The 25,173-nt window shown below is 35.4% G+C and overlaps 1 pseudogene; it reads right to left on the bottom strand.

The window, feature by feature from the left end:
* Positions 1–727: 727 nt before the first annotated feature.
* LOC149558314 (protein TOPLESS-RELATED PROTEIN 2-like) overlaps positions 728–25,173 on the bottom strand; it is a 77,623-nt pseudogene continuing 53,177 nt past the window's right edge.

Raw genomic sequence — 25,173 nt, 5'->3', positions numbered from 1 at the left:
ATTAGCAGTCATTTCATGGCATTGGTCATGGTTTGGTCTTGTGCTCTATAGTGGCTTAGCAACATCTGATATGTGCATGAGTGGTGGGATTTATGGATAAGGTAATTCTACTTTGAGCATTGGAGGCAACTTGTGGTAGGGTGCTTGCATTATCACTTGTCTTCTTATTGATGACCGAGGTCACTGTTTTCCATTTGGACCATTGACTTGCTCTTTTTGAAGATGCAACCATAAATTGCGTCCACCTGAAACTGATGAGTGCTATAAAGCCAATCAAACTATTGCTTGTATTTCCCACTATTATATGCTATAAAATTTTGTGAACTTGCTATCTTTTTCAAATGCATACAAAAAAGTTTTTTTCTTATCTAGTTCCCTTTTAATGTGGGGTTAGGCCTCTTCCAACATGACATGTAGTGCTACATCAATGGATGCAATTGTTCAAGTAAGCTTTTTGAAATGGATTGTATCTTATGAAAATACGAAAGTCTTTTGAATGTAGTTGCATGTTAGTGTGAATAAGGTTATTTGCTATCTAGCTCTTTCTTAGCTCTTTTCATGCTAGGTTAAGGTTACTTAGGGTATCTTCATCAAATGCATACAACAAAGTTTTTTTCTTATCTAGTTCCCTTTTAATGTGGGGTTAGACCTCTTCCAACATGACACATAGTGCTACATCAATGGATGCAATTGTTCAAGTAAGTTTTTTTTTAATTATTCATATCTGTCAAATCATTTCTTCAATCTTCCATTGTGCATCAATATCAAAAGGACCGGCATTAAGAAGTGCCTGCCACATACAAAGCCCTTATAGAATTAGAAAAAAAAAAAGAGGCAGTACCTTAAACAAGAAAAACTTTGTATCTCTCAAGTTGAAGGTTAGAATTAATATAAATATTGAAGCATTATCCACCTCCAACAACTAGCACTTTATTCTCTCATCCTAAACTAAATGAAAAAAGGAAATAAATAACTAGTATAATAATATTAAAGTTCAGATACGAGTTTGAAACATGTGTAATCCCTACGAAAAATTAGTCATGACCATACTTGTTGGATTTGACTATAGAACAGATGTGGCATGTTGAGTTTGAACCCAGACTTGGAGTCAACACCTTGATTTGGCAGAGACTTGGCAGATTGAAGAAACCATGAAATATAGAGGATTTTTAGTGAACTAAATGTTTTTTCTATGCACACTTCTCTTAATCAGCTTTAAGAGAGAGAACAGATGTGGCATGCTGAGTTTGAACCTAGAATTGGAATCAACACCTTGATTTGGCAGACACTTTGCAGATTGAAGAAACCATGAAATATAGAGGATTTTTAGTGAACTAAATGCTTTTTCTATGCACACTTCTCCTAATCAGCTTTAAGAGAAAGATATATTTACGTAAAAATATATTTTGTAAGCCATTGTTGTGCACCATAGCCCAGGGGCATCATAATCAACCCTAGATCCCAAAAGATCATACATTCAAGCTTTGATCTTTCCATCAATGGTTGTAGAGAAAATGAACTATATGCAAAGAAAAGAATTACAACCATCCTACCTTCCACATTATCAAGTACTAAAAGCAATAGCGAATGACTTGACATTGGGTGGAAATCAAACACCAAAACAAGTAGTGGTAAAAATATTCTTAAATATTCAATTGCCATGTCAAAATACATCAGGTTTTGAGAAATGAAGTACTTGGATACTTTCTTTGTGGTGAGGAAAAATTGAATGTACAAGTGCTTCATGGCCTTCAAATGTATATTGTTTTCGACCAGCTAGTGCATCCCATACCTACAGCATAGAGAGGAAGGTTACCTCTGATCTCACATAAACTAGATGACTATAAGTAATTGAGATTTGATAAAAATATATATGGACAATATGCTTGGAAAAGGAAACACCTACAAGACCAATGCAAGTGTATTAATAAAGCAATGGAAAGAATCCTGACCTAAGCAAACATAATAATATTTACAAAGGGTATTTAGTGAATATGCACTAAGGTCAAATTTTCTACGCACCTCCCTTACCTTGAGAATACAAATAACAAATTCACTTACCAAGTACTTGGCCATCTGGGCTCCAAATACAATGGTTCATTGATACAACTAGATCTTTTAATAGGGCTGCCTAAGACAACATAAAAAAAAGAACATATATAATTATTACCTAAATAAACACAACACTATTCTCTTGAGTAAATACTAAATATATTTGCATGTTCCTTATTAAAAAATTAAAATCAAAATTCAAGCTTATTAAACTATGCCTACTTGCATTGGCATTGAGCTGGTAGAAATGTCCCAAACTTTAAAGGTCCTTTGAGCTAACTTTTCCCTAGATGCTACCTCCCAAATTCCAATGTCACCAACATTTGTTCCAATTGAGAGATCAAATCAAAAATCAAAATCTCCAAAAAAAAACCAAAAAATATTCTTTACTTACAAAACCAAAGCCACATCTTCTTAATTGAAGGAAGAATTATACTTCATGTGGAATTACCTAATAAGATTGTTTGCTACTAAGGATGAAAATCCATGCTCATGACATTTGAAACTTGATTGAGGCTTTTTGCCACTGTTTTGGGAAGATTGTCTTGAGAGTACATGGTATGAGCACCCGGATAGCTCACCTTAAAAGAAAACAGTAATGTTGAGTTTCAGCATTTAGAAGAGAAATTCTTTGTATCACTATCAGTGAACATGCTAGAGAAAAAGAATAACTTGGAAAAGATACTCTACACACACCTCATCAAATTGTCCAGTTCAAAGAGGTTTCATAAGATGCTCAGAATCAACAGACTGATAATCAACTATAAGACCATTTGAAAGTGGAGTTCTAGGCTGCTTAAGGATAGCAACTGATGCAATTAAACAATTTAGAAAATGGAATTTTCTGTGTATTGGAATATCCAATAAAAAAAATTAGATAATCTTACACTTCTTACAAGATCTGAAAAAGACAATGTTATCCAATACAGCTCATAAGAAATAAAAATTCTTTCACATGCCACTGAGCTTGTGAAATGTGTCTCCTTATTAAAAAGTATATATATTTTATGCTTCTAGCAGCCATGTCTTGAGATATGGTCAAGTAAATTCACCTATATTTTGAGGTGGTGTAAGAGATGCAGGCCCAGGAACTACTACACAGTGTGGAGCAGAAGGATTTTGACTCGCCATCCATCTTAGAAAACTAGCAAAAGGGGCACCTATGGGTTGAAATGGCTGAAATCATATTGCAAAGGAACTTGTCTTGTTAACAGTAACACCAAAATGAAAAAATCACTAAATAAAAAGTTATAAAAGAATTGATAAAATACAAGACTTAAATGAGTGATGTACCAGTTGATTCACATCGTGGGGAGCAATAGGAAAGGTTTCTCCTTTTGGGAGTGCCCCAACAAGAGGGTTATTTGAAGGAGTTGGTGCTCGAGTTCCATTAGTAGGTGCACATGTATGATCTACAAATAATGTCTTTCTATCGGGATTGGGTCGAGGGTTCTTATAAAATTGATGCTGCCAATTAAGATTGAACATAGAAAATCCAATACTAAACTTCAGAATATAATAAACTTAACTAAACCCCTATTTTACATTAACAGTTTAAGATTATATGACATTCAACAAGTATTACTCAACCTTGTCACACCACTTTCATTAACTTAAACATTGCAAATTCCTTAACCAAGTTAGCTAGCTACAACATACCTTTGATTTATGAGAGTTCTAAGACGAGATGCTTTGAGGCCATGAAATTGGAGCTTGTCACGAAAGTGAGGATTGGCCTCTATCAATTTCTTAAGTTCCATCAGCATAACGTTTCTTGCAGACTTGGACTCCCCATATTTAGATAGCTTCTCATTTTCCCTGCATGAATCACAATCTCAGTCTTTAAATGTTGTGCTCAACATAACACAACTCCTATACAAGCTCCCAGAAAAATAAATAGAAAATTAAACTTTGCTTGTCAATCATTCCAATATGAATGCTTTTCTCAAAAAAGGGCTTCAACAAAATGTAGTTGTATATCCCTACATGAGAATTTTAGTTCCCAAGAATACATAATAATCTATCATAATTTGTATTTATGGGGAAACAATCAATTTCTCAAACTCATTACAGTAATGGACAATTTTAAAGTACGGGTGAGAAAATGAAGAATTAAATATTGAAAAAATGACATGGGACCTGAAGTTCTCCAGAGTAAGCAGTTGTATAATCTCCTTGAATAGCTCTTCATTGAAAGAAGAAAATACTTTGAGATCCTTCACTAGTATGTCCACAGCTTTAGCCTGATCTTGTCTAAACACACACAATCTCAAATTAGTTTTCCATAACCAATCATAACCGCCGTCTTTCAAAAATTCTTGGATATCTAAATCCAAGCTAAACAAAAGTTAAGCAATCATTAATATGGTTCCCACAATGACATCTGGAAAAATATACAACATTTCCAAACATTTTTTTTATGCACCTAAATTATTTATTGTTTACGAGCATAGATTTCGACAAGACTAAAATTTAGGTCATCGTTCTAATACTATTAATTTTAATAAACAAATGCAAACTATAAGTATCTACAAAGGAACTTTAAATACTTACTTGTCAAGTGCCTCTAGATATTTCTATTTTCTGATCTCAAAGAAATTTTTCATGGAGTATCAATTATCATCCACCTTGGTGAACCCAGAAAGGTAACTTTCTACCTCATCCCAATCCCTTGCTTGTACTTGATCCTCAAAGTACTTCATGTTGAAAAAATACCTAGATTCTTACTCCAATCTACAAATATCCACAAACCCAAAACATCAGAAGCCAACAAAACTGGATTCAAAAAATAAAAACACAAGAACATCCATTAAAAGAAAGATGGGTATCTTCTATTTTCCATAAGCTTACTTGTGTATAGTTTACTTGAACTTCTCCTCATCCAGAAACTGTAAGATTAGGAACACCAGTTCCTTGCTCAAAGAAGTTATGTCTGTCGCCCTTGCCTCCACTGCAACAAATCCAATAGACCACGCAGAACTGTGAAAATTACTAGAGAGTCCAAACTTCCCAAAACACGTGCTGGAGAACAATGTGAAAACCAACCAGAGCTAAACTTGCCTCAACGCGCTGCAAAAAACCATATGAAAACACACAAAACCCAAATGAACCCACGCACACAAAAAATATACAAGCAAAAAATGTTTCTTTTTTTACCATATAAGCCCCATGTTGGTTGAAATTTCGACCAACACGGGGCTTACATGTAAAAAAAAGAAATTTTTGCCTTAACATTCTGACCAACCTAAACTTATTTAGTTGATGGTCGAAAATTTTGGTGGAAAAATGAGGTTAGATGTAGTAGTGATGGTAGACTCTATGAAGCTCAGTAGCAGCATTTTTCTATTTGCTAAGCTCGGTAGACTATGTGTAGCTCAGTAGAAATCTAACCAACCAATTTGATTAAGTGTTTAGCCACTAATTGACAAATTATTTGACCATAAGGGCAACAATCTTCACCTTTGGCATTAGTGACAAAAACACTTATCATACGAAAATTTTGAATACTTCAAAATATAATTCAAAACTCCCCCTATCAACATGCTTGGTTCTGCAACTCGATTTTGACTGTTGTGCTAGCGACTCGGTAAAATCTAACTCTATTTTTTATTTTTCAAAAAGATTTTTGTAGCTTTGTTGTACATATATTTCCCCCCTTTTTTCTATAACTTTTTTGTATATACATATCTTCCTTATGTATGATAATACTATTTCCCCCTTGATTTTGACATAAATGCCAAAAATGCATAATTACAAGGTAACACCAAGATGTGAAAGGAAATCACTATGTACCTTCAAAATTGTGGACATGGTTTTGTCCCAATTCTCTTGCAAAACTTTTGAGGTATCCAATCATATCTGCACTTCAGTTGATCATTCCATCATGTGATCGGCAATTGAAAATTTGTTGTCATGGATTGATGTTTTGACATGCACAATATTTTTTTGCATTACATCCATGTTGGGAATTATCATACTCTATATATCTACAAGTGTAGCCCTTATCTTGGCTTCTTCCCTCAATAATTTTTCCTGCAAGTTTGTCAGATACCTGGTCTTCATAGAATGTGTAGAACTAGTGTTAGGTTCAAGTGACAACTGGTGTGCACTTGCCTTCATATCAGCATCTATCTTAGACCACATTTCCTTTATTTTTTTGATGAAATTTGATGTATCACTCAAATTAACAAATAAAGAAACAACATTATTTACAAAATTTTCAAAAGTAGAAAGAATGGTGGACAATTAAACTTGATCAATAGCAATATTTTTTGCCACTTTCTCCAAAACTTTGTTTTCAAACTTCCTTTCTTCCCTTTGTAGTAGTTTTTCCTGTCCACTCAATTCTTCATTAAACTTATGAACAATATGAACAAGTTGATCCAAAATAGGTTGCTTCTCATCAACCACTATACTAAGTGCATCAACAAATATATCCTTAATGTCTTCAAGCACTTGATTTCTCTTTTTCTTTTCAAGTCTAACCTTTTGTTGTCTTTCTCTTTTCTTCCATAACTCTCCTACTGTGTCCATTTGACCAAAGGTTAGATTGTAGAGATCTCAATTTGGTATAATGATGTCTTCCTCTAGATCAATCTCATCATTGGAGGCTTCTACTTCTTTTCCTTTTTCCTTTTGAGTAGTAGAAGGAATAATTTATTTTCCTTTACTCAAATCTTATGTACTCAGTTGAGGCTTAACCTCAACTATCACTACACTTGCAATAGAGACATTAGTAGAAGAAACAACATTTCTCAATGGAGAAACATCAACTATAGTAGGAGTACTTATTTTTCCTTATTGAGACTCAATCTAGTCTAATGCTATGAAGAGTGCAACCTGCTACTCAGTAGATGAAGTGGTGGAAACAACACTCATCATTGCACTCAATAAAAAAACTCCCACAGTCAATTGGGTGTTTGGTGGAACTATGTTTACCATAATTGATTTTGACTCAGCAGCAACCTTCTCTGAGCTAGATGGCACTAAGGCTTTTCATGAAGAGTTAGCAAGGGAGGCCATTACCTCTACTACAATCTTCTTAGGATCAAAATCTTGGATGTCCTTAATATCATGAAGATCCTCACTGATTTCATGATCATCTATTTCATTTGCACTATTATCCTTGTCATCATATTTTTCATCATCAATTTGCACAACCTCCTCAGTAGGCTTTGTATCATGAAATCCATAGATGTTCTTGTTAGAAATAGATAATACTAAGAGGGGGGTGAATCAATATTCTACAAACTTTTGCCCACAACTGAATATAGTTAATTACTTTATAACTTGCATATGAAAATAAGCCAACAATGTTGAATAGTAAATATAACCATACCAATAGAGAACTCATAACACCATTATTTGTTAACTAGGGAAACCCTAGCCAAGGGAAAACCCTGGTGGGGATGATACCCATTAGATGACTCACTAAACAATAGGATCTAGTTAAGGATATTGACCTTGTTAGGAGTCTATAAAGTACGTATAGTGTCTCAAGTCCTTATTAGAGGACTAAACCTTGTTAGAATCCTCAACCCTATTAGGAGTTGGTAGATCAATTACAATGTATGCAAGAAGAGCCCACTGCCCTAACATGAGATTATACAATTCAGCTCCTTCACAAAATAGATAATCATACAGTACTTACTTGTTGTTGTAACTTGCACTTTCTCTAATCTAACATTAGATTTTGCATCACATAAGGCTCATAGATGGTTCTCACAATAGTTTACATGTTACATCTAATCATGCAACTTCCACAATATCTAAACATTGTAGACACCTAAAAACCTTTAGAAAATAAAGTATTCTTATTTTTTGAAAAAAAAATTGATGACATCATCATTTATTAATTAATTAATTAATTTATTTATTTTTATGCCATTAAATCCCTTTATCTTAATTAAAAATATTTAATTAAGGAATCCCTCCCAAAAATGTTTAAATCTTATTTAAACATTATTTCCTTATTTATTAATTATTTAATTAATAAATTGACCAAAAAACCCAAAATAAATTTAAAAAATTATTTTTTGCCCAAAACTTGGCCAATTTCCTTAAGACCACTAACCTCTTCCAAAATCTTCTAATCCTCCTTTAATTTTGATTAAAGGCTAATCCCATCATTTCCTACCCCTAATCCCAACTCAAAATATTTAATTAAGATTAAATATTAATCCTCATGTTTATTAAAAAGGTTTTAATAAATATCTCCTCAACCCAAACCCTTGAAATAAATAGAACTTTATTTATTTCCTAAAAATCTAATTTATCCTCATCCTAAGAAGTTCTAGACTCTTCTAGAAAGTCTTCATCCTCATCCTAGGAAGTTCTAGACTATTCTAGAAAGTCTTTGTCCTCATCCAAAGTCTAGACTCTTCTAGAAGATGTCTTTAAACCTAATCCTAATCCCCTCCTAACCTTGTCACATTCCCTAAACATGGGTTAAAACTTACTAACCCAAGCCAAAGTTAACAAATATCTCCTCCTTCACCCACCCTCATTAAATGCCATCCACTTGCCTATCCCTAAGCTAATCCTAAACCATCCTAATCTATCCTCTAATCATTTGCACAAGCCTAAGAAAGCTTACAACCTTCCTAATCAAGCCCAAGTCGAAATTCCTCTCATCTCCCTCAAAATATCCCAACCATAAAACTTTATGAAGTCCACTAGGCCATAAATGACTCTTACAAGCCATTATGAGGGTCTTTATGAAAATTTTATCCCTTGAGCCTCCTTTGTTGACTCATCCTTTCCCTTTCCTCCATCTTCTCACCCTGTGACATGTGTCACTCTTTGATTGGATGTAAGGAAGCACAATCCATGTGCTCTCCTCTCATGCAATCTAAGCCCTCCATGAGCTTTTCCCCATCCTTGCATCTTAGCCCTCAAACCCTCAAGCCTCTTGCCTATAAATTGGATCCTTCCCCTTTGCAAAACAACACAATCCATGAAGTAAAGTCATAATTCCATTTTGAGAAGCCATTTTATATCAAAACCATACACTCACACCCAAATTCCAACTCCATTTGAAGCCCCTTTTGAAGCATAAAGCTTGAGGATACATCCTATCTATTTAGACAAAGCTACTCAACAAGAGAGCTTCTTATTGAGAGAGCCCATTAATGGCTCATATTCTCAATTAAGAGCTCATCTTAGTCTATCTTGAAGTTTATGAATTTTGTTTAGTTTGTAGAAGCTTTATTTAAATTTGGTTTCTATTAGCATACTAACATTGCTCATATACATTTTGGCACGCCCGGTGGGACCCCGCATGGGTCATCTTCATTAGCTTTTTTAGTCAAGTTTTGTATGTCATTTGCTAATTTTGGCTAATTTTTCTTGTTTTTGTGATTGGTAGGATTGTATAAATTGGTTTTGTAGGTCCACATGAGCATGAAAAAGACAAAGGAACTCATAATCTATCTCATAGTGTTTTCAGATTTTTCAAGCTTATAGGTGGACAAAGAACTTGAAATTCTTCTTCCTCTTCTTGTCTATATTCTTCATATTCCATCTACTTCTTCTTCTTCTTCTTGTGGGAGATCTTGGCCATTTTTTTTTTTAATGAAGAAAAATCATACACACTTCTTTTTAGTGCTTAAAATAAACCCCCAAATCATACTTAAATCCATTAAAAAATTAAAAATTTGCAAAAAAGAAAAAATCTTTTAACAAGTGAAACTAAACCAATCCAATCATTTGCATCCTTGCAACATCAAGGTTTTAGATGCATTCATGCAAAGTTAGGAACACTTCATTTTTGGGAATTTAAAAATAACTTCAAGTTTCCATTTCAAAAGGTTCAAAATCAACACTAAGTGCACACTAAAATCTAAATCAAACTCAAAGCATCAATCAAGGATAAAATGAACCTCATTTGCAAATATTTTAAAGTTCTTTTAAAAATCTTATAAAAATTAAGAGTCCTAAATGGTTGCCAAAAATTGTCCTAAAAGCTTTGTTATTTGTTCCAAAAAAATGTCTTGTTGCAAAATCTTGAATGTTTCTTAGGTTTTTCATGCATCAAAACAATCTAGGAATATCATTTTTGGGCTTAAAATATGCAAACTAGAACACAAAATCTTGAATGAAAACCAAAGTCCAAAGAGTCATTTTCACTTTTGAGTCCAAAACAATCTTTTGAATGATCTAAGGTTAAAACAAAACACTTCAAAGTTCTTAAAACAACACACAAAATCTCAATCTTGAATGCTCAAAGGAAAAAACTTGAATGTTTAATCACTTGTCTTTGAATGCATGTTGCTAAAATCACTCTTGAGTGCCATGGATTAAAATCAAGTTTGTTTTTTTTTATGAATGCATGATTAAAAAAAAAAATCCAATCTTGAATGCCATAGATCAAATAATCATCTTTTGGGGCATAAAAAGAATCCACATTTTTGAAATCTTCTAAGTTATAAAAACTAATAAAGACGCTTTGAGTAAGTTTGTAGTTGGACTCACCCTCTTTAATCACCCATCAATTTAACCATTGGTTGCAATCTCAGCGCCATCTATGGGGATGGGTCTACCTAAGAGGGTGTTAGTGCTCCACAAAGATCAAACTCCACTCACTTGGGTCTTTAGTGGTTTTTCTGAGTGGATCTTTAGTGGTTTTTCTAAGTTAGAAAATTCCTTGAATGCGCATTAGTCTCGCTCACACTTCATTTGGGCATAAAAATTGGAAAAATCTTGATGTGGAGGGCCTCTGGGCGTGTGCTTGGCAATCGAGTTTCACACATCTTTGTTTTGGGCTTAAAACAAACTCACACTCAATCTTGAATGCCTAACAATCAATGAACATTGCATGGTTTGGATGCATTTTCAATGACACTCGCATTTTTTATGTTGACGATCTCTCGACTTTCATTATGCTGACGATGCTGTCAAATTGGAATGAACATTGTATGCCATAATCACAAGTGTCTTCAATCATAGCTTACAAAATCTAAATCATCAATTGGAATAAACGCGTGTCTTTTAAAGCCCAAGATCATGTATGTGGTATTGTTTTACACTTTTTAGGAGGCTTGCTTGGGATTTCATCACCCTTTGGGACGACCTCAACTCCAACGTTCCGACAGAGTATAAAAATCAGGAGGTGAATCCAAAGACACCTCTCTTGGAATCAAGATTTTGTCACTCGGGCTAAGCCTCAAGGAACTTTATACCCTTGAGAAGTGAAAGAGGAGAAGTGGGTTACCGCTCCTCTCGGCTGTGTGAGATCTTTTTGGTTTCATCTACGGATTTGGGCCTCACGTACCTTGCGTATATCAAGGACTCCCTAGCTATAACAAATTTCATCCTTGTAGAAAGCTTCCTAGGATGTTGGTGTGTTTAACGTGCTTGCTCCAAAATTGTGTCTGCTTGTTTGTTCATAGCTTTTGAATGAATGTTTGCCAACTTTGGTCAAAATCCCAAAAAAGCAAAAATCTCCCAGCTCAAGGCATACTTAGTGTAGTCACTGCCTCATCAGAAAATCATCCAAGCTCCCCCGCTGCAACCGAATCTATCTAGTTCCTTGCTTTAGAAAAATCCCAAATCCAAAGTCTCTCCAAATCATCCCCCCCAGCCAGCTAGCAACCCAATCCAAAATCACACCCAAGCCTTTAGAGAGTTGTTGTCATTCTGCTAGAATTTGCTATCCAATCAATCTAACCAATCCACCAGCCTCACCAAGGTTATCCCTTTGATAGAGCTTTGTCTAGGGTAATCTGGCTTTGTCACTTTTTATCCCTCATCACCTTGAGCTAAAGGTTGGGATCCATAAGTGGTCAATCTCGTGTCATGCCCATAGGATCATTAGTCTATCCCTAAGTTGACACAATCTCCACCAATCCAGCGCATAGGAAAGCAAAACTCTCACTTTTTGACAGCATGCCCTTGAAGTCTTCCATCCACAGGAAAGCCAAAAATCTCCAGCCAATCCTCCTTAGGTTTGTCATACAGCTTTGACTCTCCCTAGGAAATCCTTCATCAGCCAATCCAAAATCTGCGCTTAATCCAAATCCAACCATGAGCTTTCATGTTCATCCATATGCAAGACCCCATCCCCATCCAACTCATCATCAAAACATGAAATCCCAAACCTATCATGATGTGTTCGGTCGAATTTTCCTTGTTCCCGCCACCTCCTATTCCAATGATGATGAAAGTCTTGTTGACTATGACGGGTATATTGAAAGCCTTAGAAACATTCCCCCAAGCATCCCACAAAATCCATGCATTCTTCCAAACTATCTAGTCATGCCATCTAATATCCTAGCTTCTCCTCCATCACCCAATCAACCAAGCTCCTAATCTTCCACCCCCATCACACTAGTTCTTCCTGTCAATCCACCTCCACCTTTGACACACGAGTCTCCAAGGAATCTCCTATAGGAAATACAAGAAAAGCTGCCTCCAATAGTCGATAAGCCATGTCATCTAATCCAACCATGTGAAGTAGTCAGTGATGAAGCTTCCCTGTCTATAATATCACCTCCATCTCCCATAGCTACCATCCCCATACCATCCATCAAATTGCTTAAAATCCTTCCACTTCCCACAAGCATCAAAATCCCACCACCCATTGAATCGCTCCAAATTCCATCCACATCTCCTCCTCCAAGCATTATCCAAATCCCATATAATGAACCTCATGCATCCACTCCCATCCATTCCTATCAAGATCTTGTCCAAAAGCATGTTGAAATATCCTCTGACAGAATAGAAAATCCTGCCATCCCACTTATTCCCCTACATGATCCACTTTTACCGTCCCCTCCATATCTAAATCCTTCCATCTTACTTACTCCATCTCAAGATCCCTTTCCCTCAGCCCACCCAACTCAAGATCCTATCCTCCCATCTCCTCTGCTTCATGATCATACATCTCCCATAATCCATGATGATAGATCCATCAAAAAAGAACTAATTATCATATTCGAAGCTCCAACTCCTTCAGCTAGTAATGGACTCACATCTTGTGTTTCAAATAATGAACATCATATTGAAAAAAGAAATGAAAATGTATTTCTAGATGTTGGTATCCCCGCTATTCCTGCATGGTCCCAAGTCCTTCCATCTCCACCCCAAAGTTCCCATCCATCTTATTCCGCATCTATTTTGGGCCCTCATCCTACTCCTTATCTCCAACCCTCCATTTTGGGTCCATATATCCCTTATCTAAATCCCACACCCTTTCCATCCATTTTGGGTCCTTACATACCTAATATGAATCCTTTATCCCCTCCATCTATTTTGGGACCTACACCTTCCCCGTTTCCATCTATTTTGGGCCCATATCCTTCCTTCCCTCCATCCATTTTGGGCAATTATATCCATCCATATCCTATGTTCCAATCTATCCTTCCATCCCCTCAAATCCACCAGCTAGATCATCAAAGGCACTCACCCTTGAATCCCTTCCAACCTTTAAACCCTATCACTCCATCAATTATCCCTCCATCTCCTCCATGCTCTTGTTCCCATACCATGGCTAATAGAAGCATATTGGATGCCAAAATACAAAAGCATAAATCCAAAAATCCACAAAAATCCAAGTCTCAACATGTCCCTTCTAAAATACATGTTCAAAACAAGAAACATTTAATCCCAATCAAAGAAAAAGTCAAGAGGCCACAAAAGCCCAAGCTAAAAAAGTCAAAAATCATGTGGAGACCCAAGATGCTCATAAAATAAATGCATCTCAAAGAAAAATCTCAATTGGCATCCATTCATGCTACTCAAAAAGCCTCATCCATCCATCCCTCATCCAAATCCCCATATAAGCATCCTTCATCCCCCCAATCCACTTTTAGTCCATATGCTTCTTATCCTAAATTTCCCATCCTCCATATTCCAACTCTACTTTTAGTCCTTATCTTTCTCTTCCTCCATTTTCTCCTCAACCTCGCTCAAAACCATCTTTCCCACTACTTTATCACCTCTCAAGGTGTGTGCCAATGATGATATTTCCATTTTCCTCATCCATTTACCCACACGCGTTATGTCTTTGAATCCATTATATGTCAAACTCCCACCCACCATTCCACTTGTTCAATCCAATCCTTTTTCATCCATCCTACCAACATCTATGAGCCAAAAATAGCTGAAGAAAGCCAAAATCATTCCAGCTAAGTCGAAAGTCAAAAAGTCAAAAAATAATAAAGAAAAATAAAGCGTCCACTGGTGAAAATTTGGCAATTCAAGCGCCTTGGACAAGTACCATGATGAAAACTTGGCAAACAAGCGTCATGCATAATCTCGCCATCCCCAGCTTAGCCTATCACCCTCATGCTTTTGGTCATCTCTTGACATCCAACTCCATCTTCCAATCTATCCACCTATCCTCCACCCTCCATCTTCCATCTCACACCATCCACTTATCTCTTGCAGCTTCAGCCAACCATCCCAGCTACCATCCATCTCCCTAGCCCCTTTAGCTTTTTCCATCCTATCTTCAATCTTATCACGTCCATCATCAGACCTCCTTCCGCATGTTATCTTTTGATTGGGGGCACTATATTCCTTCGAGATCTTGTCTTGTCCATCCTACCTTGTCATTGGTATCTAGCTCTAGGCTATCCTCATGCAAACCCAATGTCATCTCTTTATATCCATCATAATCCTAGCTATCTACCATCCTATCCAGCCATCTCATCCTGCTCCTCTAGCTATCCTTGGTCAGAAAATCTCTCATCATCATTGGATGCATCTTGCCAAATCCATATCTTTCGCTATCACCCCACCCTTAGCTTTCGCATCTTGCACAACATCGAACCATCACGCTATCCTATCATCCTGAGCTTTTGCCTTCTTGTAACTATCTTGGTTAGCTTCAGCTTGTAAATATCTTGGTCTGTCAGCTTGTACATCCTCTTTAGCTTAGTACCATTGTATCTATCCAACTTTTGTGTCAGTTCCTCCTTGATCAGCATCTTGCACACATCGTACAACCCTTGGTTAGCTATCCCAATGCATCCTTTAGCTAGATCTCCTGTCACCAAAGTGTTATCCTTCTTAGTTCAACTTGCCAGATGCATCACTCATCCAGATCCACCAGCTTAGGTGCTCTCTGATAGATCCTTGTAAGATATAGCTTTCCTCATGTCTGATCTTGGTCCGTTAGTACCTCATCCTACCCATCTCATTGGCAAATGTTTCTCTTTTGAATTTTCACTTTCTTTTGATTTGGAATCTTTCCTTTTGGGTCTTGAAATATCTTTTCCAAGCAATCTTTTTGTTCCCTCCTCAAAGTTGCCACAATCTTCCATATCATGGTATACTGCGAATGGGTCAATCTGAGCGTAAGGTTTTGATCAGGTCTTTTGTTTGTTTCTCTTTTCTGCATGTGGGTTACCCAGTGTTGGTTCCATTCTGATTCTTTCGAGATTCATGTGTGATGCTGGGGAAATCCTTGCGTGTTTGTTTTGAGTCAGTCCGTCAGTCCTCTGGACAGTTGGTGAAAAGGCCTTGATGTTCTTGGTAACCTTGGCAATTAACCAACAGTCCTATAGAAAATCTAGTGTTCAACTACATGGTGGTACTTCTCTTTGAAGTATCCCCCCACTCAAAAAGCTTCAATGGTTTTCCTTCATCTCCATTATCCCCCATCCATATCCAACATCCGTCTCTCCTACCCCAGCTTATGCATCAGTATCTCTGTGAATCACTCCTCACCTTTAGCTTTAGGGATCCACCAATCCAAATCAATCCACCAAGCCTCATCTTTCGAGATCCACAATCCTAGTCCTAGGGATCTTCAAAACCCATCTTCCGCCAATCTGACTCTTTGAAATCCTGTTGCATCAGCTTTTTAATCCCCTCATCCATCTCCCCATCCTGGATTCCTTTTATAGCGCTCCGCTCCTTCATCCTCCACATTCCCTAAAGTCTTAAGCTTGCTTCCTCTTATGCATCTGATTCTCCTTTATCATTCTCCCATAGTGAGAGTTTGAGCTAATTCAACCCCTTCTCTTTGCCAATCTGAGTCTCCTTGCTCATCCGAGATTCTTGTACTTTTCAAGAAGCCATCGAGCCTCGCTTTCTCTCCCCGCCACCTTCTTGAGGGGGCATCTCACAGTCCATTCTCTCCTCTTCTTCTCTAGCCTTGGGCATCTTATTTTCTTATCTTTGATGGCATGCCACTTGTGGCATCACATCAAAGAGGGGCAAAATGTAGACACCTAAAAACCTTTAGAAAATAAAGTATTTTTATTTTTTGAAAAATTATTGATGACATCATCATTTATTAATTAATTATTTATTTAATTAATTTATTTATTTTTATGCCATTAAATCTCTTTATCTTAATTAAAAATATTTAATTAAGGAATCCCTCCCAAAAATGTTTAAATCTTATTTAAACATTATTTCCTTATTTATTAATTATTTAATTAATAAATTGACCAAAAAACCCAAAATAAATAAAAAATTTATCTTTTGCTGAAAACTTGGCCAATTTCCTTAAGACCATTAACTTCTTCCAAAATCTTCTAATCCTCCTTTAATTTTGATTAAAGGCTAATCCCATCATTTCCTACCCCTAATCCCAACTCAAAATATTTAATTAAGATTAAATATTAATCCTCATGTTTATTAAAAAAGTTTTAATAAATATCTCCTCAACCCAAACCCTTGAAATAAATAAAACTTTATTTATTTCCTAAAAATCTAATTTATCCTCATCCTAAGAAGTTCTAGACTCTTCTAGAAAGTCTTCATCCTCATCCTAGGAAGTTCTAGACTATTCTAGAAAGTCTTTATCCTCATCCAAAGTCTAGACTCTTCTAGAAGATGTCTTTAAACCTAATCCTAATCCCCTCCTAACCTTGTCACATTCCCTAAACATGGGTTAAAACTTACTAACCCAAGCCAAAGTTAACAAATATCTCCTCCTTCACCCACCCTCATTAAATGCCATCCACTTGCCTATCCCTAAGCTAATCCTAAACCATCCTAATCCATCCTCTAATCATTTGCACAAGCCTAAGCAAGCTTAAAACCTTCCTAATCAAGCCCAAGTTGAAAGTCCTCTCATCTCCCTCAAAATATCCCAACCATAAAATTTTATGAAGCCCACTAGGCCATAAATGACTCTTCCAAGCCCTTTTATTGCTCTTACAAGCCATTATGAGGGTCTTTATGAAGATTTTATCCCTTGAGCCTCCTTTGTTGACTCATCCTTCCCCTTTCCTCCATCTTTTCACCCTATGACACGTGTCACTCCTTGATTGGTTGTAAGGAAGCACAATCCATGTACTCTCTTCTCATGTAATCTGAGCCCTCCATGAGCTTTTCCCCATCCTTGCATCTTAGCCCTCAAACCCTCAAGCCTCTTGCCTATAAATTGGATCTTTCCCCTTTGAAAAACAACACAATCCATGAAGTAAACTCATAATGCCATTTTGAGAAGCCATTTTACATCGAAACCATACACTCACACCCAAATTCCAACTCCATTTGAAGCCCTTTTTGAAGCATAAAGCTTGAGCATACATCCTATCTATTTAGACAAAGCTACTCAACAAGAGAGCTTCTCATTGAGAGAGCCCATTAATGGCTCATATTCTCAATTAAGAGCTCATCTTAGTCTATCTTGAAGTTTATGAATTTTGTTTAGTTTACAGAAGCTTTATTTAAATTTGGTTTCTATTAGCATACTAACATTGCTCATATACAAACATTACATACATTCACTATGCAACTCACAATTTAACTATGCAACATAAGATCTTTAGTTATATCTTGTGCATTCACAAATTTTTTCTTAATCAGCTTCCATGTCTTCACATACTTGACATAATATAAAATAATATCCACATAGTTGGCTTAACATGACTTAGTAATTATTTTGAAACCAAAATAATTCCTAAAGCCATACAACTTTATTTTCTGCTATGCTTTGTTTTGCATTATTAAATACCAGCATAGTTAAACTTATTGTAACTTATTTCTTATTGACCCTACACACATGCACACTAGTAAAAATAATTATGAAGGTGTCACAAAGTTGTCCTCAACTGCGCATAAGCTAATTCTCTGTACATCATCTCTACTATTAAGAGTTGTTCACTGTATTGCTGCAAATTGTCTAATACTTAGACAATTTTTTGTCTCTGAATGTATAAATGAAGTGTTGAGTATATGTTTCCATAAATGAAAACCATCAAGACATCTATCTAACCATATTGCCAACAATCTCCCCCTTTGGCATTAATGGCAACATTTTGAAAAATTGGCTAAGTCCCAAAATGATGTCATACATATTAAAAAAATAACTACATAAAAATTGTCTTCAAAATATAACAATTTTATTCATGTTTTGATGGATCATTACATTCCTTATCACTCTTTTATATTGATACATACATAAGTTCCCCCTTACATGTACATTTACATCTATACAATTTTCCTCTACATAATAACACAATACTGCTCTTTTGACATCAATGGAAAAAGTGTCAAAAATTGTATCACAAAAACTTGTTGCCTGCTTTTAAAAAGCTTGTCATTCTACATATGCAATCTACAAAATCAATCTTCAGTCTATCAAAGTCCTTCTTCCAATTTCCTTTGATTGTATCTAATATACTGATGAGTGCGCAAAGTGCATAGGACGCCACTTCAACTGCGCTCAAGATAGTATAGGAAAAATTTTCATAGAAATTCTTTTTTGAAAGACATTCCTTCAATTGCCTCTGCAAAATTACAACTTTAAGTGCCAAATATTCTCTAGAAAAGAGAATCTTCTTATTACCTCCTCCTTGTCACATTTAATGCTTCTGACAACCTTGTGAATCTTCTCAATCTCATTCTTGGAATCTTCAATTCTAATCTCAGGTTGTTGCAATCTTGTAGTGAGTGACTGAAGCTCACTCATATGGCCTTTGATATTTGCATCAAAATTACGTAAGTAAATGTAAGACTTGAGCATTTTCCATAAAAATTCTTAGCTTTAGCAATACATTGTCTCAATTCCTTGATGTTTCCATCAAGTGCCTCCAAATCATTGTGCACATTAGTGCAAACTGTTTGAATAGGGTTGCATCATGATTATTTTGTGCTTGCACTACTACTACTTCAGCTAAGGTTGTGAATTCCCCATCAAAGATCTTAACCAACTCTTTTGCCTTGGCTTGCAAGTCTAGATTAGCTATAGTTTTTGAAACTATCTTCTACATGCACTTCAAGACTTGAGCAAGGGTCTTCTCTAAAGACTTTACAAAAAAAAAAATTCTCAAGGTGCCCATTAGCTCTTTTGGTCTTCATCATTAGATGGAATAGGTACTACTGTTGATATTCCATCTACTAATATGACTGAAGATACAGTAGTCTTTATCTTTTGTTCCTCTGCATTCTTCTTTTCCTTAGCCTCTTTCTTCTTCTATATTTTTATTTTCCTCTACTTCTTTCTTTTTCTTTTCCTCTTCTTCTTCTCTCTTCTTTTCTTCTTCTTCCTTTTCCTTCTTCTCTTCTTCTTCTTTATGCTTCTTCTCCTATTCTTCTTTTTGCTTCTTACCTTCTTATTCGTTCTTCTTTCTTTCTTCCTCTTCATCATCAAATCTGGTATAGGCAGTGATATTTCCAACAATACTTGCCCCATATGTTGTAAAATGATTCTCCTTTGTATCCATAGTTATGTGTGTACTATCCACTTGCATGGATTCAGTACCCATAACAATGTGAGATGGACATAGTGCTTGTTGTGTCCCTTTTGCCTTTTCCTCTTCATTGGAAGGTGTATCTACTTGTACATGTACTGGACCATCATCCTTGCTTGCACACTCTCCTTAGGTACTAAGGACATATATTTCACTATAGCCTCCTATGTTTCTTGCCTTACATCCTCATAATTGCCACCCATCAGAAGAATTTATCTTCTTTTGTTCCTCGGCAAGGGCTCAATACTCTTCCAAATTTTCTCAAATTCCTCTTTTAATCCAACATCACATAACTTATATATGGATGTGATCCTCATATTCAAATATTCTTCTACTACTCTTCTCTTCCTATTGATCAACCTATTGTATAGGTCTTCAGGAATTTTATTTTGAATGTTATCAAATCTCTTATTTCTCATAATTATATTTCTTATTATAAAATTCTCTAATTTCCTCCTACCCATATTGTTATACATGTTATAAAATTTATTCAATTGAACAAAATTGTCATCATTTATAATCTGCATGTTCAGATTCTCCACCTTGGTTTCAATGCCTTCTTTCCTATGGTTTTTTTGGCTTCCTATGCATGTTTCCCAATAGTTTTATCTTCATCATCATCATATGAGCTTTTAAAAATGCTCACTTGCATGGTTCTCCTCATTTTTCCAAGTTCATTGATAATCTTCTTTATTCTTTTCTTTTCTTGAGGTGCAGGTTCTTGCTTAACCTTCACCAGTCTCCCTAACTTCCTCTACATAGTAGGTGCTTCCACCTCTGATTGTCTTCTTTCTTGTTCATAGCTTACTTTTATAGGTTTCATTTGTGCAAGTGTTGCATATGGTGCAATGGGAGTTTACACACATAATTGTGCCACCTTTACTCCTTCTAAAGGTCCTGTCATTGCAATAGGTGTTGTTGCTAACAATTAAGACTACCCATTGGCCTTCATCTCCAGTGCAATTTCCTTCAGCTCATTAAATTCCTTCCTTGACATCCTAGATTCCTTGAGTATGAAATTTCTCCTTCTCTACTTTCTTCTTGCTCTCCTTGTTGTGGAGCTCAAATTCTACTATCCTTAATCTTTCATTATATGTCCCTCATCTAGGACATTTTGTGTCTTGCTCAAACTCGAGTATGATATGCGCATACCCTTTAATTAGTTATGTGCTCATCTCATAGCCCATAGGCTCAATGAACTTCACTCTAGGTATCACTACTTCCATGCATGTGTTATCAGTATCCACCATGAAGCACAAATCATCCTTATACTTTTCCACCATAGAGAGAGGTATCTTATACCTCAATTTCATCTCAAACTAAAAATTCTTCATCATCCTATCAATATCAATGTCTTTGACATTCTTAGGTTTAGATATGTAGCTTTGAGTTACAATCTTCATTGTGCACTCACTACTATCCCAATTTATCACTCCTGGAAACTTCCTTTTAACATAGAAGAACAAATGAGTTAATAGGGACTCAAATCTAAATACTGCACTCTTTTTTTTCTTTATCTTTGCAATATTGTCCAATAGTTGCACTCTGACAGTGTCGCACAAATTTACTTTTCTCCTTTTAGTGGCCACCAGATGTGTTGTATGAAGGAATCCAACCGATATAGAGTTTACCCTTGATCCATGGTTAAAATTGTACCCTAAGATTTTGGTCAACAATTTGACTCCTTTATCTTGAATAGGATCAACTCTCATATTCCTTCCATCAAACTTGGTTTCCAGGTTTGTCTCCATTATTTTCTTGATTCTTTTATCATTAATAGGATTACAATCATGTGACCTTGTGGATTAGGTCATTTTCAATGACAATCCATGCATCACCTAACTAGAACATATCATCATGTACTCTGCTCAATATAATTTGGGTCCACTAGTGATTGTCAAATTCTGTGTAGAACATATACTTCACCAAATTCAGATCTTCAAGGTGTGCATACTCAGACTTTAGGGATAAGTCATTATTACACATGACTCCTAAGTCCTTGTGAATCTCCTCATCACCTATACTCTCAATTTTGCAATATATATAACTCCTTATATCTTCTACATGTAACACATTTTCTGGAACTTGTGAAAATGTGCCTACAGGATCATCTAGTAAAGAAACAAATGGATGTTTCTTGAACTCATATCTTGGTCTATCACTAACATCATACACTCTTTGACTAGCCATTCCTTTATAACTATAAATACTTCAAGAAACTAGATTCAATACTCTGTAAAATACCTCAAATTCATGATTTTAGGGCTTTTGCAACTTTCATCTTCACAAACGTGCTTCGCACTTCAATTGTTTTCAATTCACTCAAGACACTTTACATGAACAAATGGTACATCAAATCTTGTTTGTGATCCTTAAATCATTTCAAATTACACTGCACAATAAATGCATATCTGCCAAAAACTCAAAATATTATCTCTGTTTCCCAGTGACCTTGATCATACAATTTCCACTTACCATGATCACGTCAAGACTTACGCACTAAACCACTAATACTTTGTTGCTTCTGTAATAGCTTAATTCAAATAGGTTGAGCCACAAACAATCTATGACTTTTCCATCATGTCCATCAAAGAATTTCTCTTCCAATACTATATGGGAACTCTTTGGATTACAAGGCTTCATAAATGCTTCTTTGAATTCATCAACATGTTCCTTGGCTGCTTCTTTCTGACTATTGTTGCCTCCATTTTCATTCCTTCTATCATCTGTGTTGTTGTTCCCTCTGTGATTAGGATTCCTATTAAAGTTCCTTTTTTCCATTCTACAGAATCTTATTGTGTGTCTAAAGTTATTGCATAACTAACATATAGGTGCATTTTTTTTTTATTGTTTCCATTCTGACTTTCAGGTGCTCTGCAATTCCTTACAATATGTCCAAGATTGTTACATTTGTAACAAACTAATTTCTTTCTCTCAACATCATGTTTCTCTCCATCATTATATCTGCTCTACAATCTACTTCTTCCATTACCTATAGGGTTATAATTCCTAAACATTCTTCTATTCTTATTATCATCAACAAACTTAGGTTTCTTACATTCTATTGCCTTATATCCATAACCATGACAATTATAACAATAGAAATTAGTAATAAGTTTAAAATACTTACTTGTGTATTCTCTCTTGACATGCCCAACTTCATTACATGTATAGCATCTACCTCTGAATTCAAATCTTACCTCTTTGGATAATTCATCTTGCTTAGGTTCTTCAACTTGCTCTGTTGTTATAAGTTCATCAAATTTTTTAGTCAATTTAACTCTCTCAACTTCATCAGACCACTTGAACTTTTCTTTAGTGATTTATGTTATAGGATTTGATTCTATCTTAATCTCATCTTTCTTTTTTGATTTCTCTCCAAGAAGATATCCAAGGCATGTCTTGTCATAAGAAGGTCTTTGGTGAAATATTTGTTCATCAATTTTCTCAGAACTTGTGTAAAGTTTCTCTAACTATTGTTTAGCTTGTGTTAACTCTCCTTTCATGATGATGTTGTATATTTCCAACTCTACATGCTCTATCTTAATAGAATCTAATTCAAATGTCACTTGACTTAACTAGGATCTAAAGTATTCCTTCTCATATTTTAGATCAGGTTCACTCTTATTGCTACTAGTCTTAAGACTCAACTCTAGTTCAACAATTTTCAACTCATGCTTCAAGATCTCATTCTCTTTCTTGAGATTTTTGTATCATCATTAACAGTAATTTGTGCAAAAAGTTCCTTTCCAGGTTTAAGATCATGAATTTCATCTTTCAGTTTGCCAATATAAACTTTCGCATCTTTGTATCTATCTTTCAAGTTATCTCTCTCTTTAGTAAGAAGGTCAATTTGTTCAAGGGATTCTTCAAAATTCTTCTTTAACTATTCCATATTCACTAGGATCTTACTTAAGTTGTTAAGCCTCTTCAAAGTAACTATGCTATGATACCAATTGTTAGAAATAGATAATACTAAGAGGGGGGTGAATCAGTATTCTACAACTTTTGCCCACAACTAAATATTGATAATTACTTTATAACTTCCATATGAAAGTAAACCAAAAATGTTGAATAGTAAATATAACCATACACATAGAGAACTCATAACACCATTATTTGTTAACTAGGGAAAGCCTGGCCAAGGGAAAACCCTGGTGGGGATGATGCCCACTAGATGATTCACTAAACAATAGGATCTGGTTAAGGATATTGACTCTATTAGGAGTCTATGAAGTACATATAGTGTCTCGAGTCCTTGTTAGAGGACTAGACCTTGTTAGAAGCCTCAACCCTAATAGGAGCTACTACAATCTTGTTAGGAGTTGGTAGATCAATTACAATGTATACAAGAAGAGCCCACTACCCTAACATGCAATTATACAATTCAAATCCTTCACAAAATAGATATACATACAATACTTGCTTACTGTTGTAACTCGCACTTGCTCTGATCTAACATCAAATTTAACATCACATAAGGCTCGTAGATGGTTCTCATGATATTTCACATGTTACATCTAATTATGGAACTTCCACAATATTTGTGCATCACATACATTCACTGTGCAACTCACACTTTAATTGTGCAACATAATATCTTTACTTATATCTTGTGCATTCACAAATTGTTGCTCAATCAGCTTCCATGTCTTCACACACTTCACATTATGTAAACTAATATCTGAATAGTCAACTTAACATGATTTAGTAATTATTTTGAAACCAAAATAATTCCTAAAGTCATATAGCTTTGTTTTCTGCTATGCTCTATTCTACACTGTTAAATACAAGCACAATTAAACTTACTATAAGTTGTGTCATACTAACCATACATGCATGTGCACTGGTACACATCATTATGAAGGTGTCACAAATCTTTCATCAACTGTGCATAAGCTAACTCTCTATGTATCATCTGTACTACTAAGATCTATTCACTGTACTATTGTAAACTATCTAATACTTAAACAATTTTCTATCTCTAAATGCATAAATTAAATGCTAAGTATATGTTGCTATAAATGACAACCATCAAGACATCCATCTAACCATATTACCAATATTTTTTCCATTTAGTTGTGGTGGATTATACAATTGATTCTATGTCATTTGAAAAAATTAGGAATGCATTGAACTTAGGGGTAAACTTTTGTTCGTGCTTGGTTAATACTTCCTTCACCTCCTTATCTATCAAATTTAGTATAAATTTTCTCAAGTTTTGTTCCTTGATGTCTGAGATAACACTTACTACATTCTCCCATCTAGGTGCAACTTCCTTTAGTATAACATCTGGAACTTGAGCAATTAGCTCACTCAGATAATACTTTCATTTGGTCATTTTTTCCATTAAGGCATCTTTAATTTGTTTATGATTTTCCTTGCTCCTTGTATAATAATTTAGAGACTTATACCTTTTGAGAGTCTTTTTAGTCTTTCATCCAAGGTAGGGGTAGACCTTTTGAAG

Source organism: Cupressus sempervirens, chromosome 5 (genome assembly GCF_028749045.1).
Source record: "Cupressus sempervirens isolate cs-2001-9-10 chromosome 5, ASM2874904v1, whole genome shotgun sequence".
Lineage (NCBI taxonomy): Eukaryota > Viridiplantae > Streptophyta > Pinopsida > Cupressales > Cupressaceae > Cupressus > Cupressus sempervirens.
The sequence above is the reverse complement of the archived record's forward strand: the minus strand, read 5'-3'. Positions and strand labels throughout refer to the sequence as shown.